Raw genomic sequence first — 8,540 nt, 5'->3', positions numbered from 1 at the left:
AAAATTTATTATTTATATTAAAACATCATTTGAATGTATGCTCGTTAACTTATCGAACAAAATTAATGAGCCGAACACGAGCTGTTCGCGAACAACGAACCGTTTTGCCAGCCTTAATCAGGAATGACCTAAAAATGATGAATGTTAATAACATTGCTGTTATTTTCATTATGTTTTGGTAGTATTCCTGGAATGTTATGGTAATATTATGGTAATATTAATAAAATATTAGTGATTTTTTTTTCAAATTGGTTGTTTTTTATAACAAAACTGTTATTTTTCATCTGTTTTGGTAGTATTCTTGCAATATTATGGTAATATGAAGATAATATAAGTGATTATTTCATTCTAGTTGTTTTTGATAATATAGTTGTTATTTTCCCTATGTCTCGGTAGTATTCCTGGAATATTATGATAATATTGGGGTAATATTAATATTATATAAGAGATTTTTTCAATTTGGTTGTTTTTTATAACAAAACTGTTATTTTTCATCTGTTTTAGTAGTATTTCTGCAATATTATGGTAATATTATGGTAATATTAAGATAATATAAGTGATTTTTTCATTATGGTTGTTTTCGACAACATAGCTGTTATTTTCTCTGTGTTTTTGTAGTATTCCTGGAATATTATAGTAATATTGTGGTAATACTAATATAATATAAGTGATTTTTTCAATTTGGTTGTTTTTTATAACAAAGTTGTTATTTTTCATCTGTTTTGATAGTATTCCTGCAATATTATGGTAATATTAAGATAATATAAGTGATTTTTAGATTCTGATTCTTCCCTGTGTTTTGGTTGTATTCCTGGAATATTATGGTAATATTGTGGTAATATTAACATAATATAAGTGATTTTTTCGGTTTTGGTTGTATTCCTGGAATATTATGGTAATATTAATATAATATAAGTGATTTTTTCAATTTGGTTGTTTTTTATAACAAAGTTGTTATTTTTCATCTGTTTTGATAGTATTCCTGCAATATTATGGTAATATTAAGATAATATAAGTGATTTTTAGATTCTGATTCTTCCCTGTGTTTTGGTTGTATTCCTGGAATATTATGGTAATATTGTGGTAATATTAACATAATATAAGTGATTTTTTCGATTTGGTTATTTTTTTATAACAAAGCTGTTATTTTTCATTTATTTTGGTTGTATTCCTGCAATATTATGGTAATACTATGGTAATGTTAAGATAATATAAGTAATTTTTTCATTCTGGTTGTTTTTGATAACAAAGCTATTATTTTCCGTGTTTTGATAGTATTCTTATAATATTATGGTAATATTGAGGTAATAATATGGTAAAATAGCTGTTATTTTCCTAAATATATCATCAGAACAACCATGATACGACTGCGGAGCCAAGAATATAGTAAAGGAATATTCTAATCAAACCTGGTTATACTCCTTAGCGAGCGTTGTTTTCATTATGGTTGTATTATGATATTATTTTGGTAATATTTTGGTAATATTCAACCCAGGTTATTCAATGCTGGAGATAATAAATTGGCAAAATATTTTAATCAAACATTGCTTATTACAGATGTATTTAGACAATATTATGGTAATATTAACATTTTTTTTGTATTGTTTCACATATTTTGGTGATGAAATGTTTAGAAATAGGTTAACTTTAAAAAATATACCTTTGTAACAATCACGATACAACCGCGAAGCCAAGAATACAGTAAAGCAATATTCCAATCAAACCATGTTATATTCCTTAGCGAGCGTTGTTTTCATTCTAGTTGTATTATGATATTATTTTGGTAATATTTTGGTAATATTCAAGACAAGCTATTCAACTTTGGCTATAATAAACTGGCAAAATATTTTAATCAAATAACGCTTATTCCAGACATATTTAGACAATGTTATGGTAATATTAACGTTTTTTTTATTTATTTCACATATTTTGGTGATGAAATGTTTAAAAACAACTTAAATTTAAAAATATATCTTCAGAACAACCACGATGCGACCGCGGAGCCAAAAATACAGTAAAGAAATATTCCAATCAAATCAGGTTATATTCCATCTTATTGAGCGTTGTAATATAATGGTTGTATTATGATCATATTTTGGTAATATTTTGGTAATATTAACCGCAGGCTAGAATAATTGGCAAAATATTCTAATCACACCAATCTTATTCTAGCAATCTCGATGTATTTTGGCAAACTTTATGTAATATAACTATTTTTTTAAGATAATATAGCACATTTTAATGGGAATAAAATTTAACAGTTGTATCTTTCATATTAACACTGCATATACTACATTAATTCCACAATAACAAATAATAGATTGATTTAATACTGCAGAAACTAAATTAATACTACATTATGTTCATTTATTGCAGTTGCTTGGTATTTCACATATCATCATTTAGGTACATCAATAAGCTTGTATATGTGTCTTTTAGTAGTGTTGCAGGTAATTCCTACTGTTTTTGGGTAAGCATAAGTGAACGTAAGTATATAAGTATAATCAAAATTACTTCACACATCACAAAGCATTTCAAATTTTAAGTTATGTACCTGAATACACCAATCTGACATTGCAAACAAGTTTGGGTTAGATGGGTGAAATGTATCTTGACTTGAACCAACATCTTTGTCCTTTCCTTTAACACAATGCTTCATGTTAGGGAGTTGCAACGCATCATGCATGAAGACATGTTTATTAGTAGTATAGGTAAAGCTTACTTTTTACTCTCATGTTCTTCTCCCAATAACCTTTTAACCTTGCATTAGACATTCATTTTGGTTGCATCTTCGTTGGGTCGTTCAAATTATGTTGTATATTTGATGTTTTTTTCTTCTTTGACCTTGGATTTTCCGGTGATCTCTCTCATTCAATATGGTATCTGATTCGATTGTTAGTTTTTTTAATGTCTCCAGGATGTTTTTTTCTCAGCAAGGTCATTACCTTGAGTTAATATATTGATCTGTTATGCAAATTTATGAAAGTGTGTTCGATATATAAGTCCACTTGAACAACTTAGTGACGTTTGTGAATCCTTTAGATGTTTCTACACATAGCTGTGATATATATCCCTCTTTGCATGAACAGACCATCGTAATAATATATATTTATCAAGGAGTTTTGTTATATTCTCATGGCTAAGCACCTTTAGAGTGTGAGCATATAATAAACTCATCATTTCAAATATTTTGCAATTACATGTAATTTCAGAATTACTTTGTCGACTTTAACAATTCAGAGTCTGTCTGTGTGCTCACTATCTAAGTTTATAATGTAAAATTTTTAATCTCCGACGACTGAGCACTCCACATTAAGTCCACACAAACCATGTAGCAACTCTGCTTCAAATATTGAATATAGCTTCCTTGTATAAACTAAAACACCTTGCCTCAGCACGGGACTACTTTTTATAGCGGGAACAATTGCTTACTATTCACATTTAAAATCTTCATCCTTCTCATTCATTCACTAAGATTTCATGACATTTTCAAGACCCAAGAAACTTTCAGTGAGAGTGCTTGTTGGCTTGGTGGCATCATGACAGGTGTTATTCATGGACTCAATTCTTTGTGTTGAAAGGATCCCCATACCAAATATTTCCTTATTGAAGGTCGTTGACCACTTATGTCTGATATTGTACAAACTATTTAACCAAGCATTCTCCTGTAGATTCTCTAGCTCAATCATTGTGCACTAGGTTTCTTCAAACTCCTCTTTGGAGTTGCATCTACCCATGCATTTATAAAAAAGCTCATTGACTCTCTTGGTGCTCACACCACAATGGACTTTTGAAGACAATTTCTTGTAAATATGTAATTGGTATAATCTATGAGTAGTGTGCTGAAGACACTCTTCAATGGCTCTAACCATTGCTTGATTTTGGTTAGTGAATATTGTTCTCGGGTGTTTGTTATCCATTATCCGGATAAATGATTTGAATAGCCACTTGAATGAGTCAACTGTTTCATCTGATAAAAAACCAACTCCAAATAGAACGTTCTGTCAGTGATGGTTCACATCAACAATAGAAGTATAACATAAATTATATTTATTTAGTCTATAACTTGTATCAAATATTATGAGATTCCCAAAGCAATTGTAATCAAGTTTGGATATCCTATAACTCCAAAAGAAATTCAAAAAATTACCAGACTCATCAATTTAGACGTCCCATGCAAACATCGTATCCTCAGCTTGCCTCTAAGTGAACAATTGTAGAGAATATAACGTCCCCATGTTCAATTTTAACTTTTCTCTCTCTTTGTATGAAATTATAAGCATCTCTCTTCATGCAATTAAGATTTTCCACACCCCCAAATTCTGTAGCTAGAAAACTAAATGCATCGCTTGTTCTAATTTCTGATTGTGTCATCAATCTGAGCACTTCTGCATTGATATCACTCATCTTTCTGCTGGAATGCAATAGATGTTTGTTATCGTCCGCCACTAAAGGATGATTGTGACTTTCTAACCTGCCAGTTACCTTCGACATCAATGACATATTGGATCATGGCTGGACAACCAATTCTTGTGTCCCTCTTTTGTACTTCACTATCACATTGTTATTCAATTCTTTCTTGAAACCAACCTTACCACAAATAAAATCTTTTGTCTTAATCATTTTTGAATTCGACCAAAAACCAAACGTGGTCCTTTCGCATAGTGAATCCAATTTGATGTGCACATGCACAATATTGTTCATAAGCTTCATTCTCATTATGAACCACTACGAGAAGCAAGCTTTTTGCAAGTGGATCAATGCACACAGTAACAAGCTTGGGGAACTGTAAATTTCAACATGCCACCAATAGAATGATAAAAATAGTGTTTAAACTAAACAAATGTTTAAACTATAGTGCTTAAACTAAACAAATTAATAAATCCAATAAGACTAGTATGAAACGATACAAAAATAATACCATAATACATAATACCATGATAATAATACAGAAATAATATCATAATAACACAAATTTATAGTTTAAATCCAATAATATAGAAATAATATCATAATACAACCATAATAATACTAAAATAACACCAAAATAACCCTTATTATAATAACAACAACATACCAGTAAAATCATTAATTAGATCCAATAACACTAGTGTAACCCCATGATAAAACCTAAATAACACCCAACTACCCTTAATATTACCACAATATTGTCTAAATACTACTGGAATAAGCTATGTTTGCTTAAAATATTTTGTCAGTTTATTGTACTCTGCGTTGAATAGCCTGCGTTGAATATAACCAAAATATTTCCAAAACAATACCATAATACAAACATTATCAAAGCTATAACACCATGATAATACCTAAATAACACCACGTCCACCCTTCAACATAACGATAACGTTGCAATTATTCAATTCTTTCTTGAAACCAACCTTACAACAAATGAAATCCTTTGTCTTAATCATTTTTTAATTCGACCAAAAACCAATGTGATCATTTCGCACAGTGAATACAATTTGGTGTGCATATGCACAATATTGTTTATAGGCTTCCTTCTCATTATGAACCACTGCGAGAAGCAAGCTTTCTGCAATTGGATCAATGCACACAGTTACAGGTTTGGGGAAGTGCAAATTTTAACATACCACCAATAGAATGACAAAAATAATGCTTAAACTAAACAAATTAATAAATCCAATAAGACTAATAAATCAATGCTTAAACTAAACAAATTAATAAATCCAATAAGACTAGTATGAAACGATACAAAAATAATATCAAAATACATAATAACACCATAATAATACAAAAATAATACCATAATAACACAAATTTATAGTTCAAAGCCAATAATATAGAAATAATATCATAATACAACCATAATAACACCAAACTAACACCAAAATAACACTTATTACAATAACAACAGAACACCAGTAAAATCATTAATTAGATCCAATAGCACTAGTATAACCCCATGATAAAAACCTAAATAACACCCAACTACCCTTAATATTATCACAATATTGTCTAAATACTACTAAAATAAGCTATGTTTGATTAAAATATTTTGTCAGTTTATTCTACTCTGCATTGAATCACCTGCGTTGAATATAACCAAAATATTATCAAAATAATACCATAATACAAACATTACCAAAACTATAACACCATGATAATAGCTAAATAACACCACATTCACCCTCCAACATAACAATAACAATGCGATCAAATAATACAGTAATAAAACCAGAATAGCTGCACAATACTATCATTAAGATGCCATTAATAACACCAGTAAATACATAGAAATAAGTTCACCTACAGAATGCTTCCGGCTGCAGCTAATAAGCTCAGCTCATTAGCAACATTCTCACAATCATTTTGTGATTCCATCAGCATTTCTTTGTCAAGAGAAAAATCCATCGAAAGAACCCTAGCTATCGTTGTCAAGAGAAAAATCCATCGAAAGAACCCTAGCTGCCGAATACGAACACAAATGGAAAAAGAAAATAATTCCTGAACTCTAAACAGGAGTGAGAGCAAATATTCCTTTTTTCCAATTTAGCGTAATCCAAAATGACAAAATATTCGATTTGGCGGGATCAGAAAGTGACAAATAGACGCTTTTTGGATGCTGGGCGGGGCTTGGGTTGGATCGCGCTGTAAAAAATTTTTCTGCTTAATTTTTTTAGGGTAGTCCCGCAATTCCACATGTTCCTTTTTTTTCGCTACCTCACATAACCCTGTGTGCGGTCTCCAGACTAAATAATTTTTCATTTTACAGGGGACCAATCTAATATATCACAATTTTCTTAGCATCGAAACTTAAATATTTACATTAATCTATATTATTTCTCTAACATTTATGTATTTGCTCGCCATTATCTCCCACCCCGTCAGCTGCATTAACCTCATCTCCTTCTCCATCAATCATCATTGAATCGTCTTCACTTCCCACATAGTTTAAAGATTAACACAGCGAGCTCCAGCCCGCCCGCGTTTGTGCATAAAATATTTTGTAGTATTTGTACAATCGAAGCAATCTTGCTATCTGTCGCCAATCAAAGGCTTACCGTATTATCCCGTGTTCTTTCCCCTTTCCCTATAATCATGTCAAGTCAATTTAGAGTCAAAAGGTAATTGATATTTTACCATAACTGATATTTTTTGTTGATTTTGGTAACAAAAACTATACATATTTGTTGATTTGTGCAATTAGTTTCCCATGTTGTTTGATTTGTGCAAACACTTATACATGTTTTTTTGTAATAATTAATATTTTACCCTTGAAAAATCATTTGTTGAGAAGTGAAATTTTTTTCACTTAAAATTTTTACAATGTTATTTCTCTATCTTATAATAGTGAGAGGATGCTAGTTAATGGTGTGTTTGGGACAGCTTATGCTTATCCAGATAAACAGCTTATTCTAAAACGTGACTCATGGGGTTTGACCTGCGGCCTGCATTTAAAGTAAAAACCCAACCACATTTTCGGATAAGCTGCACAAACGTTTTTTTCAAACAATAAGGCGGCGTTTGACATTTTCAAAATGCTGTCTGCACTTATAAGCTGCACCAAATGGGCCATAAATCTTCATAATTATCTTATAATGAACAATTGTTCTCTTTCTTTCAGCCACACATTATAAGATATTTAGAAAGAAAACACATTGGAATGCCCCTAATTAGGCAAAAATATTACATCAGGACTTCAAGCGTAGAGCTACGTTTGGATTGCAATAGTTAGGAATATCCCGCTGTGTTACAGGAATATTCCATTTGTGTTATTTGTAAAAGGTGAAGTGTTATTCTAGTATTATACGATGTTATTTGATTATTTTGTGGTGTTATTGGAATATTCCTCTGCGTTATTTGTTGGATAGATTGGCTAGAAATAAATATTATTACTTTTTAGATGGATATACCGGTTATCATCAAATTTCAATTGCTCATGAGGATCAAGATAAAACAACATTTACAAGCCCTTATGGAGCATTTGCTTTTCATAGAATGTCTTTTGGAGTATGCAATGCACCTGCAACATTTCAAAGATGTATGATGTCAAAATTTAGTACTTTGATTGAACATGAAATAGAAGTATTTATGGATGATTTCTCTGCGTTCGGGACTTCATTTGAATTATGTTTAAATAATTTAGAAAAAGTTATGGAATTATGTGAAAAAATCAACCTAGTACTAAATTGGAAAAAATGTCAATTTATGGTTGCAGGACGAATTGTACTTGGGCATAAAATTTCTGAAAATGGCATGGAAGTAATTCCTACAAAAATTCAAGTTATTGAAAAAATTACCACCAGCGACTATGATTAGAGGGGTAAGAAGTTTTCTAGGACATGTTGGTTTCTACATACGTTACATAAATTTTTTTTAAAAAAATAACTAAGCCATTATGCCAACTTTTAAAAAAAGATATAAAATTTGATTTTAATGAGGAATGCATAAAAACATTTGAACTATTGAAAGAAAAATCAATTACTAAGAAATTAATCACTGCACCAATTATAGTTTCACCAAATTGGGAATAACCTTCTGAATTTATGTCTGATGCTATT

This window comes from Phalaenopsis equestris, unplaced genomic scaffold, assembly GCF_001263595.1.
Source record: "Phalaenopsis equestris unplaced genomic scaffold, ASM126359v1 Scaffold001255, whole genome shotgun sequence".
NCBI classification, from domain to species: domain Eukaryota; kingdom Viridiplantae; phylum Streptophyta; class Magnoliopsida; order Asparagales; family Orchidaceae; genus Phalaenopsis; species Phalaenopsis equestris.
Note: the sequence above shows the minus strand (reverse complement) of the source record.